This window comes from Ranitomeya imitator, chromosome 1 (assembly GCF_032444005.1).
Source record: "Ranitomeya imitator isolate aRanImi1 chromosome 1, aRanImi1.pri, whole genome shotgun sequence".
Taxonomy (NCBI): domain Eukaryota; kingdom Metazoa; phylum Chordata; class Amphibia; order Anura; family Dendrobatidae; genus Ranitomeya; species Ranitomeya imitator.
Window position 1 is genome coordinate 22,891,642 of NC_091282.1, and position 19,997 is coordinate 22,911,638.

The following is a 19,997-nucleotide window of genomic DNA, read 5'->3' on the forward strand; positions in this document are numbered from 1 at the left end:
CGCTCCGCACACACGGCTCCGCTCCGCACACATTACACACACGGCTCCGCTCCGCACACATTACACACACGGCTCCGCACACATTACACACACGGCTCCGCTCCGCGCACATTACACACACGGCTCCGCTCCGCGCACATTACACACACGGCTCCGCTCCGCTCACATTACACACACGGCTCCGCTCCGCACACATTACACACACGGCTCCGCTCCGCGCACATTACACACACGGCTCCGCTCCGCACACATTACACACACGGCTCCGCTCCGCACACATTACACACACGGCTCCGCTCCGCACACATTACACACACGGCTCCGCTCCGCACACATTACACACACGGCTCCGCTCCGCACACATTACACACACGGCTCCGCTCACATTACACACACGGCTCCGCTCCGCACACATTACACACACGGCTCCGCTCCGCACACATTACACACACGGCTCCGCTCCGCACACATTACACACACGGCTCCGCTCCGCACACATTACACACACGGCTCCGCTCCGCGCACATTACACACACGGCTCCGCTCCGCTCACATTACACACACGGCTCCGCTCCGCACACATTACACACACGGCTCCGCTCCGCACACATTACACACACGGCTCCGCTCCGCACACATTACACACACGGCTCCGCACACATTACACACACGGCTCCGCTCCATCCTCCTCTATGACACTAGACACCATCCAGCACAGCAGAGTCCTGCAGACACTGAGAACCCTGGAGCTCCGCCCCCTGATCATGTGACTTCTCCCCATGTGACTGATCACATGACGGTGACGTCACACAGGTCCTGTCCGCACACGGGGCCGCTCTGTAGGTGGAGGTAGGTGCTGTGTCCTCACCCCGATCTACAGGGAGTCGCCCTATTTATTGCCGCCTGATGCCGCGCTGCATATGGAGGAGAGAGAGTGACAGACCCTGCACTACACATGGGGGAGAGAGAGTGACAGACCCTGCACTACACATGGGGGAGAGAGAGTGACAGACCCTGCACTACACATGGAGGAGAGAGTGACAGACCCTGCACTACACATGGGGGAGAGAGAGTGACAGACCCTGCACTACACATGGAGGAGAGAGAGTGACAGACCCTGCACTACACATGGAGGAGAGTGACAGACCCTGCACTACACATGGGGGAGAGAGAGTGACAGACCCCGCACTACACATGGAGGAGAGAGAGTGACAGACCCCGCACTACACATGGGGGAGAGAGAGTGACAGACCCCGCACTACACATGGAGGAGAGAGAGTGACAGACCCTGCACTACACATGGAGGAGAGAGAGTGACAGACCCTGCACTACACATGGGGGAGAGAGAGTGACAGACCCTGCACTACACATGGAGGAGAGAGAGTGACAGACCCTGCACTACACATGGAGGAGAGAGAGTGACTGACCCTGCACTACACATGGGGGAGAGAGAGTGACAGACCCTGCACTACACATGGGGGAGAGAGAGTGACAGACCCTGCACTACACATGGAGGAGAGAGAGTGACAGACCCTGCACTACACATGGAGGAGAGAGTGACAGACCCTGCACTACACATGGGGGAGAGAGAGTGACAGACCCTGCACTACACATGGAGGAGAGAGAGTGACAGACCCTGCACTACACATGGAGGAGAGAGAGTGACAGACCCTGCACTACACATGGAGGAGAGTGACAGACCCTGCACTACACATGGGGGAGAGAGAGTGACAGACCCCGCACTACACATGGAGGAGAGAGAGTGACAGACCCCGCACTACACATGGGGGAGAGAGAGTGACAGACCCCGCACTACACATGGAGGAGAGAGAGTGACAGACCCTGCACTACACATGGAGGAGAGAGAGTGACAGACCCTGCACTACACATGGGGGAGAGAGAGTGACAGACCCTGCACTACACATGGAGGAGAGAGAGTGACAGACCCTGCACTACACATGGAGGAGAGAGAGTGACTGACCCTGCACTACACATGGGGGAGAGAGAGTGACAGACCCTGCACTACACATGGGGGAGAGAGAGTGACAGACCCTGCACTACACATGGAGGAGAGAGAGCGACAGACCCTGCACTACACATGGAGGAGAGAGAGTGACTGACCCTGCACTACACATGGGGGAGAGAGAGTGACAGACCCTGCACTACACATGGAGGAGAGTGACAGACCCTGCACTACACATGGGGGAGAGAGAGTGACAGACCCTGCACTACACATGGGGGAGAGAGAGTGACAGACCCTGCACTACACATGGAGGAGAGAGAGTGACAGACCCTGCACTACACATGGAGGAGAGTGACAGACCCTGCACTACACATGGGGGAGAGAGAGTGACAGACCCTGCACTACACATGGGGGAGAGAGAGTGACAGACCCCGCACTACACATGGGGGAGAGAGAGTGACTGACCCTGCACTACACATGGAGGAGAGAGAGTGACAGACCCCGCACTACACATGGAGGAGAGAGAGTGACAGACCCTGCACTACACATGGGGGAGAGAGAGTGACAGACCCTGCACTACACATGGAGGAGAGAGAGTGACTGACCCTGCACTACACATGGGGGAGAGAGAGTGACAGACCCTGCACTACACATGGAGGAGAGTGACAGACCCTGCACTACACATGGAGGAGAGAGAGTGACAGACCCTGCACTACACATGGGGGAGAGAGAGTGACAGACCCTGCACTACACATGGAGGAGAGTGACAGACCCCGCACTACACATGGAGGAGAGAGAGTGACAGACCCCGCACTACACATGGAGGAGAGAGAGTGACAGACCCCGCACTACACATGGGGGAGAGAGAGTGACAGACCCCGCACTACACATGGAGGAGAGAGAGTGACAGACCCCGCACTACACATGGAGGAGAGTGACAGACCCTGCACTACACATGGGGGAGAGAGAGTGACAGACCCTGCACTACACATGGAGGAGAGTGACAGACCCTGCACTACACATGGGGGAGAGAGAGTGACAGACCCTGCACTACACATGGGGGAGAGAGAGTGACAGACCCCGCACTACACATGGGGGAGAGAGAGTGACAGACCCCGCACTACACATGGAGGAGAGAGAGTGACAGACCCCGCACTACACATGGAGGAGAGAGTGACAGACCCCGCACTACACATGGGGGAGAGAGAGTGACAGACCCTGCACTACACATGGAGGAGAGAGAGTGACAGACCCTGCACTACACATGGAGGAGAGAGTGACAGACCCCGCATTACACATGGAGGAGAGAGAGTGACAGACCCCGCACTACACATGGAGGAGAGAGAGTGACAGACCCCGAACTACACATGGAGGAGAGAGAGTGACAGACCCTGCACTACACATGGAGGAGAGAGTGACAGACCCTGCACTACACATGGAGGAGAGAGAGTGACAGACCCCGCACTACACATGGAGGAGAGAGAGTGACAGACCCCGAACTACACATGGGGGAGAGAGAGTGACTGACCCTGCACTACACATGGAGGAGAGAGAGTGACAGACCCTGCACTACACATGGAGGAGAGTGACAGACCCTGCACTACACATGGGGGAGAGAGAGTGACAGACCCCGCACTACACATGGAGGAGAGAGAGTGACAGACCCCGCACTACACATGGGGGAGAGAGAGTGACAGACCCCGCACTACACATGGAGGAGAGAGAGTGACAGACCCTGCACTACACATGGAGGAGAGAGAGTGACAGACCCTGCACTACACATGGGGGAGAGAGAGTGACAGACCCTGCACTACACATGGAGGAGAGAGAGTGACAGACCCTGCACTACACATGGAGGAGAGAGAGTGACTGACCCTGCACTACACATGGGGGAGAGAGAGTGACAGACCCTGCACTACACATGGGGGAGAGAGAGTGACAGACCCTGCACTACACATGGAGGAGAGAGAGCGACAGACCCTGCACTACACATGGAGGAGAGAGAGTGACTGACCCTGCACTACACATGGGGGAGAGAGAGTGACAGACCCTGCACTACACATGGAGGAGAGTGACAGACCCTGCACTACACATGGGGGAGAGAGAGTGACAGACCCTGCACTACACATGGGGGAGAGAGAGTGACAGACCCTGCACTACACATGGAGGAGAGAGAGTGACAGACCCTGCACTACACATGGAGGAGAGTGACAGACCCTGCACTACACATGGGGGAGAGAGAGTGACAGACCCTGCACTACACATGGGGGAGAGAGAGTGACAGACCCCGCACTACACATGGGGGAGAGAGAGTGACTGACCCTGCACTACACATGGAGGAGAGAGAGTGACAGACCCCGCACTACACATGGAGGAGAGAGAGTGACAGACCCTGCACTACACATGGGGGAGAGAGAGTGACAGACCCTGCACTACACATGGAGGAGAGAGAGTGACTGACCCTGCACTACACATGGGGGAGAGAGAGTGACAGACCCTGCACTACACATGGAGGAGAGTGACAGACCCTGCACTACACATGGAGGAGAGAGAGTGACAGACCCTGCACTACACATGGGGGAGAGAGAGTGACAGACCCTGCACTACACATGGAGGAGAGTGACAGACCCCGCACTACACATGGAGGAGAGAGAGTGACAGACCCCGCACTACACATGGAGGAGAGAGAGTGACAGACCCCGCACTACACATGGGGGAGAGAGAGTGACAGACCCCGCACTACACATGGAGGAGAGAGAGTGACAGACCCCGCACTACACATGGAGGAGAGTGACAGACCCTGCACTACACATGGGGGAGAGAGAGTGACAGACCCTGCACTACACATGGAGGAGAGTGACAGACCCTGCACTACACATGGGGGAGAGAGAGTGACAGACCCTGCACTACACATGGGGGAGAGAGAGTGACAGACCCCGCACTACACATGGGGGAGAGAGAGTGACAGACCCCGCACTACACATGGAGGAGAGAGAGTGACAGACCCCGCACTACACATGGAGGAGAGAGTGACAGACCCCGCACTACACATGGGGGAGAGAGAGTGACAGACCCTGCACTACACATGGAGGAGAGAGAGTGACAGACCCTGCACTACACATGGAGGAGAGAGTGACAGACCCCGCATTACACATGGAGGAGAGAGAGTGACAGACCCCGCACTACACATGGAGGAGAGAGAGTGACAGACCCCGAACTACACATGGAGGAGAGAGAGTGACAGACCCTGCACTACACATGGAGGAGAGAGTGACAGACCCTGCACTACACATGGAGGAGAGAGAGTGACAGACCCCGCACTACACATGGAGGAGAGAGAGTGACAGACCCCGAACTACACATGGGGGAGAGAGAGTGACTGACCCTGCACTACACATGGAGGAGAGAGAGTGACAGACCCTGCACTACACATGGGGGAGAGAGAGTGACAGACCCTGCACTACACATGGAGGAGAGAGAGTGACTGACCCTGCACTACACATGGGGGAGAGAGAGTGACAGACCCCGCACTACACATGGAGGAGAGAGAGTGACTGACCCTGCATTACACATGGAGGAGAGAGAGTGACAGACCCCGCACTACACATGGAGGAGAGAGAGTGACAGACCCCGCACTACACATGGAGGAGAGAGAGTGACAGACCCCGCACTACACATGGAGGAGAGAGAGTGACAGACCCCGCACTACACATGGAGGGGAGAGAGTGACAGACCCCGCACTACACATGGAGGAGAGAGAGTGACAGACCCCGCACTACACATGGAGGAGAGAGTGACAGACCCCGCACTACACATGGAGGAGAGAGTGACAGACCCTGCACTACACATGGAGGAGAGAGTGACAGACCCTGCACTACACATGGAGGAGAGAGAGTGACAGACCCCGCACTACACATGGAGGAGAGAGTGACAGACCCCGCACTACACATGGAGGAGAGAGTGACAGACCCCGCACTACACATGGAGGAGAGAGTGACAGACCCTGCACTACACATGGAGGAGAGAGAGTGACAGACCCCGCACTACACATGGAGGAGAGAGTGACAGACCCCGCACTACACATGGAGGAGAGAGTGACAGACCCCGCACTACACATGGAGGAGAGAGAGTGACAGACCCTGCACTACACATGGAGGAGAGAGAGTGACAGACCCCGCACTACACATGGGGGAGAGAGAGTGACAGACCCTGCACTACACATGGAGGAGAGAGAGTGACAGACCCCGCACTACACATGGAGGAGAGAGTGACAGACCCCGCACTACACATGGAGGAGAGAGAGTGACAGACCCCGCACTACACATGGGGGAGAGAGAGTGACAGACCCTGCACTACACATGGGGGAGAGAGAGTGACAGACCCCGCACTACACATGGAGGAGAGAGAGTGACAGACCCCGCACTACACATGGAGGAGAGAGAGTGACAGACCCTGCACTACACATGGGGGAGAGAGAGTGACTGACCCTGCATTACACATGGGGGAGAGAGAGTGACAGACCCCGCACTACACATGGGGGAGAGAGAGTGACTGACCCTGCACTACACATGGGGGAGAGAGAGTGACTGACCCTGCACTACACATGGAGGAGAGAGAGTGACAGACCCTGCACTACACATGGGGGAGAGAGAGTGACAGACCCTGCACTACACATGGAGGAGAGAGAGTGACAGACCCCGCACTACACATGGAGGAGAGAGAGTGACTGACCCTGCATTACACATGGAGGAGAGAGAGTGACAGACCCCGCACTACACATGGAGGGGAGAGAGTGACAGACCCCGCACTACACATGGAGGAGAGAGAGTGACAGACCCCGCACTACACATGGAGGAGAGAGTGACAGACCCCGCACTACACATGGAGGAGAGAGTGACAGACCCTGCACTACACATGGAGGAGAGAGTGACAGACCCTGCACTACACATGGAGGAGAAAGAGTGACAGACCCCGCACTACACATGGAGGAGAGAGAGTGACAGACCCTGCATTACACATGGAGGAGAGAGAGTGACAGACCCCGCACTACACATGGAGGGGAGAGAGTGACAGACCCCGCACTACACATGGAGGAGAGAGAGTGACAGACCCCGCACTACACATGGAGGAGAGAGTGACAGACCCCGCACTACACATGGAGGAGAGAGTGACAGACCCCGCACTACACATGGAGGAGAGAGTGACAGACCCCGCACTACACATGGAGGAGAGAGAGTGACAGACCCCGCACTACACATGGAGGAGAGAGTGACAGACCCCGCACTACACATGGAGGAGAGAGTGACAGACCCCGCACTACACATGGAGGAGAGAGAGTGACAGACCCTGCACTACACATGGAGGAGAGAGAGTGACAGACCCCGCACTACACATGGAGGAGAGAGTGACAGACCCCGCACTACACATGGAGGAGAGAGAGTGACAGACCCCGCACTACACATGGGGGAGAGAGAGTGACAGACCCTGCACTACACATGGGGGAGAGAGAGTGACAGACCCTGCACTACACATGGGGGAGAGAGAGTGACAGACCCTGCACTACACATGGAGGAGAGACAGTGACAGACCCTGCACTACACATGGGGGAGAGAGAGTGACAGACCCTGCACTACACATGGGGGAGAGAGAGTGACAGACCCTGCACTACACATGGGGGAGAGAGAGTGACAGACCCTGCACTACACATGGAGGAGAGAGAGTGACTGACCCTGCACTACACATGGAGGAGAGAGAGTGACAGACCCCGCACTACACATGGAGGAGAGAGAGTGACAGACCCTGCACTACACATGGGGGAGAGAGAGTGACAGACCCCGCACTACACATGGGGGAGAGAGAGTGACAGACCCCGCACTACACATGGAGGAGAGAGAGTGACAGACCCTGCACTACACATGGGGGAGAGAGAGTGACAGACCCTGCACTACACATGGAGGAGAGAGAGTGACTGACCCTGCACTACACATGGAGGAGAGAGAGTGACAGACCCCGCACTACACATGGGGGAGAGAGAGTGACAGACCCCGCACTACACATGGGGGAGAGAGAGTGACAGACCCTGCACTACACATGGGGGAGAGAGAGTGACAGACCCCGCACTACACATGGGGGAGAGAGAGTGACAGACCCCGCACTACACATGGAGGAGAGAGAGTGACTGACCCTGCACTACACATGGGGGAGAGAGAGTGACTGACCCTGCACTACACATGGAGGAGAGAGAGTGACAGACCCTGCACTACACATGGGGGAGAGAGAGTGACAGACCCTGCACTACACATGGAGGAGAGAGAGTGACTGACCCTGCACTACACATGGGGGAGAGAGAGTGACAGACCCCGCACTACACATGGAGGAGAGAGAGTGACTGACCCTGCATTACACATGGAGGAGAGAGAGTGACAGACCCCGCACTACACATGGAGGAGAGAGAGTGACTGACCCCGCACTACACATGGAGGAGAGAGAGTGACAGACCCCGCACTACACATGGAGGAGAGAGAGTGACAGACCCCGCACTACACATGGAGGAGAGAGAGTGACAGACCCCGCACTACACATGGAGGGGAGAGAGTGACAGACCCCGCACTACACATGGAGGAGAGAGAGTGACAGACCCCGCACTACACATGGAGGAGAGAGTGACAGACCCCGCACTACACATGGAGGAGAGAGTGACAGACCCTGCACTACACATGGAGGAGAGAGTGACAGACCCTGCACTACACATGGAGGAGAGAGAGTGACAGACCCCGCACTACACATGGAGGAGAGAGAGTGACAGACCCTGCATTACACATGGAGGAGAGAGAGTGACAGACCCCGCACTACACATGGAGGGGAGAGAGTGACAGACCCCGCACTACACATGGAGGAGAGAGAGTGACAGACCCCGCACTACACATGGAGGAGAGAGTGACAGACCCCGCACTACACATGGAGGAGAGAGTGACAGACCCCGCACTACACATGGAGGAGAGAGTGACAGACCCTGCACTACACATGGAGGAGAGAGAGTGACAGACCCCGCACTACACATGGAGGAGAGAGTGACAGACCCCGCACTACACATGGAGGAGAGAGTGACAGACCCCGCACTACACATGGAGGAGAGAGAGTGACAGACCCTGCACTACACATGGAGGAGAGAGAGTGACAGACCCCGCACTACACATGGGGGAGAGAGAGTGACAGACCCTGCACTACACATGGAGGAGAGAGAGTGACAGACCCCGCACTACACATGGAGGAGAGAGTGACAGACCCCGCACTACACATGGAGGAGAGAGAGTGACAGACCCCGCACTACACATGGGGGAGAGAGAGTGACAGACCCTGCACTACACATGGGGGAGAGAGAGTGACAGACCCCGCACTACACATGGAGGAGAGAGAGTGACAGACCCCGCACTACACATGGAGGAGAGAGAGTGACAGACCCTGCACTACACATGGGGGAGAGAGAGTGACTGACCCTGCATTACACATGGGGGAGAGAGAGTGACAGACCCCGCACTACACATGGGGGAGAGAGAGTGACTGACCCTGCACTACACATGGGGGAGAGAGAGTGACTGACCCTGCACTACACATGGAGGAGAGAGAGTGACAGACCCTGCACTACACATGGGGGAGAGAGAGTGACAGACCCTGCACTACACATGGAGGAGAGAGAGTGACTGACCCTGCACTACACATGGGGGAGAGAGAGTGACAGACCCCGCACTACACATGGAGGAGAGAGAGTGACTGACCCTGCATTACACATGGAGGAGAGAGAGTGACAGACCCCGCACTACACATGGAGGGGAGAGAGTGACAGACCCCGCACTACACATGGAGGAGAGAGAGTGACAGACCCCGCACTACACATGGAGGAGAGAGTGACAGACCCCGCACTACACATGGAGGAGAGAGTGACAGACCCTGCACTACACATGGAGGAGAGAGTGACAGACCCTGCACTACACATGGAGGAGAGAGAGTGACAGACCCCGCACTACACATGGAGGAGAGAGAGTGACAGACCCTGCATTACACATGGAGGAGAGAGAGTGACAGACCCCGCACTACACATGGAGGGGAGAGAGTGACAGACCCCGCACTACACATGGAGGAGAGAGAGTGACAGACCCCGCACTACACATGGAGGAGAGAGTGACAGACCCCGCACTACACATGGAGGAGAGAGTGACAGACCCCGCACTACACATGGAGGAGAGAGTGACAGACCCTGCACTACACATGGAGGAGAGAGAGTGACAGACCCCGCACTACACATGGAGGAGAGAGTGACAGACCCCGCACTACACATGGAGGAGAGAGTGACAGACCCCGCACTACACATGGAGGAGAGAGAGTGACAGACCCCGCACTACACATGGAGGAGAGAGAGTGACAGACCCCGCACTACACATGGGGGAGAGAGAGTGACAGACCCTGCACTACACATGGAGGAGAGAGAGTGACAGACCCCGCACTACACATGGAGGAGAGAGTGACAGACCCCGCACTACACATGGAGGAGAGAGAGTGACAGACCCCGCACTACACATGGGGGAGAGAGAGTGACAGACCCTGCACTACACATGGGGGAGAGAGAGTGACAGACCCCGCACTACACATGGAGGAGAGAGTGACAGACCCCGCACTACACATGGGGGAGAGAGTGACAGACCCTGCACTACACATGGAGGAGAGAGAGTGACAGACCCCGCACTACACATGGAGGAGAGAGAGTGACAGACCCCGCACTACACATGGGGGAGAGAGAGTGACAGACCCTGCACTACACATGGAGGAGAGAGAGTGACAGACCCCGCACTACACATGGAGGAGAGAGTGACAGACCCCGCACTACACATGGAGGAGAGAGAGTGACAGACCCCGCACTACACATGGGGGAGAGAGAGTGACAGACCCTGCACTACACATGGGGGAGAGAGAGTGACAGACCCCGCACTACACATGGAGGAGAGAGTGACAGACCCCGCACTACACATGGAGGAGAGAGAGTGACAGACCCCGCACTACACATGGGGGAGAGAGAGTGACAGACCCTGCACTACACATGGAGGAGAGAGAGTGACAGACCCTGCACTGTATATGGGGAAGAAAGAGTGACAGACCCTGCACTACACATGGAGGAGAGAGAGTGACAGACCCCGCACTACACATGGAGGAGAGAGAGTGACAGACCCCGCACTACACATGGAGGATAGAGAGTGACAGACCCTGCATTACACATGGGGGAGAGAGAGTGACAGACCCCGCACTACACATGGAGGAGAGAGAGTGACAGACCCCGCACTACACATGGAGGAGAGAGAGTGACAGACCCTGCATTACACATGGGGGAGAGAGAGTGACAGACCCTGCACTACACATGGAGGAGAGAGAGTGACAGACCCTGCATTACACATGGGGGAGAGAGAGTGACAGACCCCGCACTACACATGGAGGAGAGAGTGACAGACCCCGCACTACACATGGAGAGAGAGTGACAGACCCCGCACTACACATGGAGGAGAGAGAGTGACAGACCCCGCACTACACATGGAGGAGAGAGAGTGACAGACCCCGCACTACACATGGAGGAGAGAGAGTGACAGACCCTGCACTACACATGGGGGAGAGAGAGTGACAGACCCTGCACTACACATGGAGGAGAGAGAGTGACAGACCCTGCACTACACATGGAGGAGAGAGAGTGACAGACCCTGCACTACACATGGAGGAGAGAGAGTGACAGACCCTGCATTACACATGGGGGAGAGAGAGTGACAGACCCTGCACTACACATGGAGGAGAGAGAGTGACAGACCCCGCACTACACATGGAGGAGAGAGTGACAGACCCTGCACTACACATGGGGAGAGAGAGTGACAGACCCCTGCACTACACATGGAGGAGAGAGAGTGACAGACCCTGCACTACACATGGAGGAGAGAGAGTGACAGACCCCGCACTACACATGGGGGAGAGAGAGTGACAGACCCTGCACTACACATGGAGGAGAGAGAGTGACAGACCCTGCACTACACATGGAGGAGAGAGAGTGACAGACCCTGCACTACACATGGAGGAGAGAGAGTGACAGACCCTGCACTACACATGGAGGAGAGAGAGTGACAGACCCCGCACTACACATGGAGGAGAGAGAGTGACAGACCCTGCATTACACATGGGGGAGAGAGAGTGACAGACCCTGCACTACACATGGAGGAGAGAGAGTGACAGACCCTGCATTACACATGGGGGAGAGAGAGTGACAGACCCCGCACTACACATGGAGGAGAGAGTGACAGACCCCGCACTACACATGGAGAGAGAGTGACAGACCCCGCACTACACATGGAGGAGAGAGAGTGACAGACCCCGCACTACACATGGAGGAGAGAGAGTGACAGACCCCGCACTACACATGGAGGAGAGAGAGTGACAGACCCTGCACTACACATGGAGGAGAGAGAGTGACAGACCCTGCACTACACATGGAGGAGAGAGAGTGACAGACCCTGCACTACACATGGAGGAGAGAGAGTGACAGACCCCGCACTACACATGGAGGAGAGAGAGTGACAGACCCTGCACTACACATGGAGGAGAGAGAGTGACAGACCCCGCACTACACATGGGGGAGAGAGAGTGACAGACCCCTGCACTACACATGGAGGAGAGAGAGTGACAGACCCCGCACTACACATGGGGGAGAGAGAGTGACAGACCCTGCACTACACATGGAGGAGAGAGAGTGACAGACCCCGCACTACACATGGAGGAGAGAGAGTGACAGACCCCGCACTACACATGGAGGAGAGAGAGTGACAGACCCCGCACTACACATGGAGGAGAGAGAGTGACAGACCCCGCACTACACATGGAGGAGAGAGTGACAGACCCTGCACTACACATGGAGGAGAGAGAGTGACAGACCCCGCACTACACATGGAGGAGAGAGAGTGACAGACCCTGCACTACACATGGGGGAGAGAGAGTGACAGACCCTGCACTACACATGGAGGAGAGAGAGTGACAGACCCTGCATTACACATGGAGGAGAGAGTGACAGACCCCGCACTACACATGGAGGAGAGAGAGTGACAGACCCCGCACTACACATGGAGGAGAGAGACTGACAGACCCTGCACTACACATGGAGGAGAGAGAGTGACAGACCCTGCACTACACATGGAGGAGAGAGAGTGACAGACCCTGCACTACACATGGAGGAGAGAGAGTGACAGACCCTGCATTACACATGGGGGAGAGAGAGTGACAGACCCTGCACTACACATGGAGGAGAGAGAGTGACAGACCCTGCACTACACATGGGGGAGAGAGAGTGACAGACCCCGCACTACACATGGAGGAGAGAGAGTGACAGACCCCGCACTACACATGGAGGAGAGAGTGACAGACCCTGCACTACACATGGAGGAGAGAGAGTGACAGACCCTGCACTACACATGGAGGAGAGAGAGTGACAGACCCTGCACTACACATGGGGGAGAGAGAGTGACAGACCCTGCACTACACATGGAGGAGAGAGAGTGACAGACCCCGCACTACACATGGAGGAGAGAGAGTGACAGACCCTGCACTACACATGGGGGAGAGAGAGTGACAGACCCTGCACTACACATGGAGGAGAGAGAGTGACAGACCCTGCATTACACATGGAGGAGAGAGTGACAGACCCCGCATTACACATGGAGGAGAGAGAGTGACAGACCCCGCACTACACATGGAGGAGAGAGACTGACAGACCCTGCACTACACATGGAGGAGAGAGACTGACAGACCCTGCACTACACATGGAGGAGAGAGAGTGACAGACCCCGCACTACACATGGAGGAGAGAGAGTGACAGACCCCGCACTACACATGGAGGAGAGAGTGACAGACCCTGCACTACACATGGAGGAGAGAGAGTGACAGACCCTGCACTACACATGGAGGAGAGAGAGTGACAGACCCTGCACTACACATGGGGGAGAGAGAGTGACAGACCCTGCACTACACATGGAGGAGAGAGAGTGACAGACCCTGCACTACACATGGGGGAGAGAGAGTGACAGACCCTGCACTACACATGGAGGAGAGAGAGTGACAGACCCTGCACTACACATGGGGGAGAGAGAGTGACAGACCCTGCACTACACATGGAGGAGAGAGAGTGACAGACCCTGCACTACACATGGGGGAGAGAGAGTGACAGACCCCGCACTACACATGAAGGAGAGAGAGTGACAGACCCCGCACTACACATGGAGGAGAGAGTGACAGACCCCGCACTACACATGGAGGAGAGAGAGTGACAGACCCCGCACTACACATGGAGGAGAGAGAGTGACAGACCCTGCACTACACATGGAGGAGAGAGAGTGACAGACCCTGCACTACACATGGAGGAGAGAGAGTGACAGACCCTGCACTACACATGGGGGAGAGAGAGTGACAGACCCTGCACTACACATGGAGGAGAGAGAGTGACAGACCCCGCACTACACATGGGGGAGAGAGAGTGACAGACCCCGCACTACACATGGAGGAGAGAGAGTGACAGACCCCGCACTACACATGGAGGAGAGAGAGTGACAGACCCCGCACTACACATGGGGAGAGAGAGTGACAGACCCCGCACTACACATGGGGGAGAGAGAGTGACAGACCCTGCACTACACATGGAGGAGAGAGTGACAGACCCCGCACTACACATGGAGGAGAGAGAGTGACAGACCCCGCACTACACATGGAGGAGAGAGAGTGACAGACCCCGCACTACACATGGAGGAGAGAGAGTGACAGACCCCGCACTACACATGGAGGAGAGAGAGTGACAGACCCCGCACTACACATGGAGGAGAGAGAGTGACAGACCCCGCACTACACATGGAGGAGAGAGAGTGACAGACCCGCACTACACATGGAGGAGAGAGTGACAGACCCCGCACTACACATGGAGGAGAGAGAGTGACAGACCCCGCACTACACATGGAGGAGAGAGAGTGACAGACCCTGCACTACACATGGGGGAGAGAGAGTGACAGACCCTGCACTACACATGGAGGAGAGAGAGTGACAGACCCTGCATACACATGGAGGAGAGAGTGACAGACCCCGCATTACACATGGAGGAGAGAGAGTGACAGACCCCGCACTACACATGGAGGAGAGAGAGTGACAGACCCTGCACTACACATGGAGGAGAGAGAGTGACAGGACCCTGCACTACACATGGAGGAGAGAGAGTGACAGACCCTGCACTACACATGGAGGAGAGAGAGTGACAGACCCCGCACTACACATGGGGGAGAGAGAGTGACAGACCCTGCACTACACATGGAGGAGAGAGAGTGACAGACACCGCACTACACATGGAGGAGAGAGAGTGACAGACCCCGCACTACACATGGAGGAGAGAGAGTGACAGACCCCGCACTACACATGGAGGAGAGAGAGTGACAGACCCCGCACTACACATGGAGGAGAGAGTGACAGACCCCGCACTACACATGGAGGAGAGAGAGTGACAGACCCGCACTACACATGGAGGAGAGAGAGTGACAGACCCTGCACTACACATGGGGGAGAGAGAGTGACAGACCCTGCACTACACATGGAGGAGAGAGAGTGACAGACCCTGCATTACACATGGAGGAGAGAGTGACAGACCCCGCATTACACATGGAGGAGAGAGAGTGACAGACCCCGCACTACACATGGAGGAGAGAGACTGACAGACCCTGCACTACACATGGAGGAGAGAGAGTGACAGACCCTGCACTACACATGGAGGAGAGAGAGTGACAGACCCTGCACTACACATGGAGGAGAGAGAGTGACAGACCCTGCACTACACATGGAGGAGAGAGAGTGACAGACCCTGCATTACACATGGGGGAGAGAGAGTGACAGACCCTGCACTACACATGGAGGAGACAGAGTGACAGACCCTGCACTACACATGGGGGAGAGAGAGTGACAGACCCCGCACTACACATGGAGGAGAGAGAGTGACAGACCCCGCACTACACATGGAGGAGAGAGTGACAGACCCTGCACTACACATGGAGGAGAGAGAGTGACAGACCCTGCACTACACATGGAGGAGAGAGAGTGACAGACCCTGCACTACACATGGGGGAGAGAGTGACAGACCCTGCACTACACATGGGGGAGAGAGCGACAGACCCTGCACTACACATGGAGGAGAGAGAGTGACAGACCCCGCACTACACATGAAGGAGAGAGAGTGACAGACCCCGCACTACACATGGAGGAGAGAGTGACAGACCCCGCACTACACATGGAGGAGAGAGAGTGACAGACCCCGCACTACACATGGAGGAGAGAGAGTGACAGACCCCGCACTACACATGGAGGAGAGAGAGTGACAGACCCCGCACTACACATGGAGGAGAGAGAGTGACAGACCCCGCACTACACATGGAGGAGAGAGTGACAGACCCCGCACTACACATGGAGGAGAGAGAGTGACAGACCCCGCACTACACATGGAGGAGAGAGAGTGACAGACCCCGCACTACACATGGAGGAGAGAGAGAGTGACAGACCCCGCACTACACATGGAGGAGAGAGAGTGACAGACCCTGCACTACACATGGAGGAGAGAGTGACAGACCCCGCACTACACATGGAGGAGAGAGTGACAGACCCGCACTACACATGGAGGAGAGAGTGACAGACCCTGCACTACACATGGAGGAGAGAGAGTGACAGACCCCTGCACTACACATGGGGGAGAGAGAGTGACAGACCCTGCACTACACATGGGGGAGAGAGAGTGACAGACCCTGCACTACACATGGGGGAGAGAGAGTGACAGACCCTGCACTACACATGGGGGAGAGAGAGTGACAGACCCTGCACTACACATGGGGAGAGAGAGTGACAGACCCTGCACTACACATGGAGGAGAGACAGTGACAGACCCTGCACTACACATGGGGGAGAGAGAGTGACAGACCCTGCACTACACATGGAGGAGAGAGAGTGACTGACCCTGCACTACACATGGAGGAGAGAGAGTGACAGACCCCGCACTACACATGGAGGAGAGAGAGTGACAGACCCTGCACTACACATGGGGGAGAGAGAGTGACAGACCCTGCACTACACATGGAGGAGAGAGAGTGACAGACCCTGCACTACACATGGGGGAGAGAGAGTGACAGACCCTGCACTACACATGGAGGAGAGTGACAGACCCTGCACTACACATGGAGGAGAGAGAGTGACAGACCCTGCACTACACATGGGGGAGAGAGAGTGACAGACCCTGCACTACACATGGAGGAGAGAGAGTGACAGACCCCGCACTACACATGGGGGAGAGAGAGTGACAGACCCCGCACTACACATGGGGAGAGAGAGTGACAGACCCTGCACTACACATGGGGGAGAGAGAGTGACAGACCCCGCACTACACATGGGGGAGAGAGAGTGACAGACCCCGCACTACACATGGAGGAGAGAGAGTGACTGACCCTGCACTACACATGGGGGAGAGAGAGTGACTGACCCTGCACTACACATGGAGGAGAGAGAGTGACAGACCCTGCACTACACATGGGGGAGAGAGAGTGACAGACCCTGCACTACACATGGAGGAGAGAGAGTGACTGACCCTGCACTACACATGGGGGAGAGAGAGTGACAGACCCCTGCACTACACATGGAGGAGAGAGAGTGACTGACCCTGCACTACACATGGAGGAGAGAGAGTGACAGACCCTGCATTACACATGGAGGAGAGAGAGTGACAGACCCCGCACTACACATGGAGGAGAGAGAGTGACAGACCCCGCACTACACATGGAGGGGAGAGAGTGACAGACCCCGCACTACACATGGAGGAGAGAGAGTGACAGACCCCGCACTACACATGGAGGAGGAGAGTGACAGACCCCGCACTACACATGGAGGAGAGAGTGACAGACCCTGCACTACACATGGAGGAGAGAGTGACAGACCCTGCACTACACATGGAGGAGAGAGAGTGACAGACCCCGCACTACACATGGAGGAGAGAGTGACAGACCCCGCACTACACATGGAGGAGAGAGTGACAGACCCCGCACTACACATGGAGGAGAGAGTGACAGACCCTGCACTACACATGGAGGAGAGAGAGTGACAGACCCCGCACTACACATGGAGGAGAGAGTGACAGACCCCGCACTACACATGGAGGAGAGAGTGACAGACCCGCACTACACATGGAGGAGAGAGAGTGACAGACCCTGCACTACACATGGAGGAGAGAGAGTGACAGACCCCGCACTACACATGGGGGAGAGAGAGTGACAGACCCTGCACTACACATGGAGGAGAGAGAGTGACAGACCCCGCACTACACATGGAGGAGAGAGTGACAGACCCCGCACTACACATGGAGGAGAGAGAGTGACAGACCCCGCACTACACATGGGGGAGAGAGAGTGACAGACCCTGCACTACACATGGGGGAGAGAGAGTGACAGACCCCGCACTACACATGGAGGAGAGAGAGTGACAGACCCCGCACTACACATGGAGGAGAGAGAGTGACAGACCCTGCACTACACATGGGGGAGAGAGAGTGACAGACCCCGCACTACACATGGGGGAGAGAGAGTGACTGACCCTGCACTACACATGGGGGAGAGAGAGTGACTGACCCTGCACTACACATGGAGGAGAGAGAGTGACAGACCCTGCACTACACATGGGGGAGAGAGAGTGACAGACCCTGCACTACACATGGGGGAGAGAGAGTGACAGACCCCGCACTACACATGGAGGAGAGAGAGTGACTGACCCTGCATTACACATGGAGGAGAGAGAGTGACAGACCCCGCACTACACATGGAGGGGAGAGAGTGACAGACCCCGCACTACACATGGAGGAGAGAGAGTGACAGACCCCGCACTACACATGGAGGAGAGAGTGACAGACCCCGCACTACACATGGAGGAGAGAGTGACAGACCCTGCACTACACATGGAGGAGAGAGAGTGACAGACCCCGCACTACACATGGAGGAGAGAGAGTGACAGACCCTGCATTACACATGGAGGAGAGAGAGTGACAGACCCCGCACTACACATGGAGGGGAGAGAGTGACAGACCCCGCACTACACATGGAGGAGAGAGAGTGACAGACCCCGCACTACACATGGAGGAGAGAGTGACAGACCCCGCACTACACATGGAGGAGAGAGAGTGACAGACCCTGCATTACACATGGGGGAGAGAGAGTGACAGACCCTGCACTACACATGGAGGAGAGAGAGTGACAGACCCTGCATTACACATGGAGGAGAGAGAGTGACAGACCCTGCACTACACATGGAGGAGAGAGTGACAGACCCCGCACTACACATGGAGGAGAGAGAGTGACAGACCCCGCACTACACATGGAGGAGAGAGAGTGACAGACCCTGCACTACACATGGAGGAGAGAGAGTGACAGACCCTGCACTACACATGGAGGAGAGAGAGTGACAGACCCTGCACTACACATGGAGGAGAGAGTGACAGACCCTGCACTACACATGGAGGAGAGAGTGACAGACCCTGCATTACACATGGAGGAGAGAGAGTGACAGACCCCTGCACTACACATGGAGGAGAGAGAGTGACAGACCCTGCACTACACATGGAGGAGAGAGAGTGACAGACCCTGCACTACACATGGAGGAGAGAGTGACAGACCCTGCACTACACATGGAGGAGAGAGAGTGACAGACCCTGCACTACACATGGAGGGAGAGAGTGACAGACCCTGCACTACACATGGAGGAGAGAGTGACAGACCCTGCATTACACATGGAGGAGAGAGAGTGACAGACCCTGCACTACACATGGAGGAGAGAGTGACAGACCCTGCACTACACATGGAGGAGAGAGAGTGACAGACCCTGCACTACACATGGAGGAGAGAGTGACAGACCCTGCACTACACATGGAGGAGAGAGAGTGACAGACCCTGCATTACACATGGAG

At 56.5% G+C, this 19,997-nt stretch overlaps 1 protein-coding gene across 1 annotated transcript in view; it reads left to right on the top strand.

Moving 5' to 3' along the window:
* Positions 1-823: 823 nt before the first annotated feature.
* Positions 824-19,997, top strand: part of LOC138658168 (zinc finger protein 850-like) — a 111,158-nt gene continuing 91,984 nt past the window's right edge. The window contains exon 1 of the mRNA XM_069745846.1: positions 824-849. The gene's annotated coding sequence lies outside the window, so the exon portion shown is untranslated. The remainder of the gene's footprint in view (positions 850-19,997) is intronic.